General features: G+C 53.2%; 1 protein-coding gene across 5 annotated transcripts in view; it reads right to left on the reverse strand.

Annotated features, from left to right (window-relative positions):
• Nucleotides 1-1,373, reverse strand: part of ABCC5 (ATP binding cassette subfamily C member 5) — a 97,751-nt gene extending 96,378 nt beyond the window's left edge. The window contains exons 1-2 of one of the 5 annotated variants that reach the window (XM_065557623.1): nucleotides 1,230-1,373; nucleotides 933-992 (exon numbers count right to left, since the gene is read on the reverse strand). The gene's annotated coding sequence lies outside the window, so the exon portion shown is untranslated. The remainder of the gene's footprint in view (nucleotides 1-932; nucleotides 993-1,229) is intronic. The other 4 variants (XM_065557620.1, XM_065557634.1, XM_065557642.1 and 1 more) reach the window with 4 other exon arrangements.
• Between the last annotated feature and the right edge of the window lie 44 nt (nucleotides 1,374-1,417).

Consider the following 1,417-nt stretch of genomic DNA (forward strand, 5'->3'; position numbering starts at 1 on the left):
TTGCCCTGGGAGATTTGCATAAGAGGGAAGCTGCTATAAAAGTGAGGTGTCTTGCAGAGAACCCTGGGTTTCATCTTGTCAACATCGGAGCATCGATCCAGATCGGCAGAAGCCCAGCTCCACCCCTCCCCCATTTAACTCACCTGGCCAGTGAAGTTAAGGGGAGCAACTCGGTAACAACAGCAAGATGGAGTGTGTTTGTGTGTGTGAGAGCGCATGTGTGAGATATATCATATGCATATGATAGTGTTGATTATTACATGTAGTACTAATAAATGTGGCATTTTGCCTTATTCCCCCTGAAAAGACCCCGCCGCCGGCTCACCTGCCCCCCCGCCACTGGCCTCTTCACCACCCCACCCGCTGGCCAGCCAGCCAGCCATTGGCTTGTCCCACCCCCTGCCGGCCGCACAGTGAGCGGGCCACATGCAGCCCGGAGGCCATATGTTGGGCAGGCCTGACACAGATGGATAGATAGACTATTTTTAAAAAATCCAGAACAAAACGTTCCACTGCACACACAAACCTTCAGTTTTATGAATGACACGTGAGGAGCACTTACTGTACAACAGTGTGTCCACGTGCCTGTGTCAGTGCATGTATGTACACGTGTGTCTATGTGCATGTGTGTAAACACACACCTTTATTTTGGGGCGCTCCCTTTTCCATCACACACTGACAATACAGTTTGCATTTCACAGCTCAGCACATAAAGCGCAGCCTCCTCCTATTTGGTGGTTACAGTATCGCCAACCCTTTATGTTCAAAAATCATGAGTCAGGCTCACCAAAAAGCATGAGATTGGCTTTAAAATCATGAAATTATGTAAAAACAATGGCTGCAGTGTTCTTTTTATTTGCCTTTTGACCCTTTAGGGTGCCCTGGAGTCACATTTTGAAGCTTCCTCCACAGCCACCGGGGTAGAAACTTACTTTTTGTTGCAGAACGAAGGCTGAAATCCTCACAGCGCCACTGGACTCTGGGAGCTCGAGCTTGAAGGGAAACAATAATGATCAGGAGACTCATAACCAGAATCACGAGAGTTCGCGCCACGGTAGTTAAATGGAGGGGTCCCCAAAAGAGGCCGAGAGGAAACGGGCGAAAATCAAACAGGGGCCTGCTGAGCTGGAGGCTGCACCAGGGCAGCCTGGCCTGGCCCTGGGGGACATGCGCTGAAGGCTCCCACACAGCCCCGGGGTGCAGCCGTGCGAACAGCGGGTCCCACTCACCCCAACAGCTCTCCCGCGCCCTAGGACTCCTGCCCACGTGCTGCCCCTACTGCACGTGCGCACTGCGCAGCCGGGCTGCGGGGCCCCAAGTTAGAACGCGCGTAGCAGGTCAGATTTTTTATTGGTGGGTCGCGGCGCGCGCATGCGTGTCAGGGATTCCACACACCCCCCCCCCCCCACACACACAC

The sequence above is a fragment of the Chrysemys picta genome, chromosome 9 (assembly GCF_011386835.1).
Source record: "Chrysemys picta bellii isolate R12L10 chromosome 9, ASM1138683v2, whole genome shotgun sequence".
In the NCBI taxonomy this organism is placed as follows: Eukaryota; Metazoa; Chordata; order Testudines; family Emydidae; genus Chrysemys; species Chrysemys picta.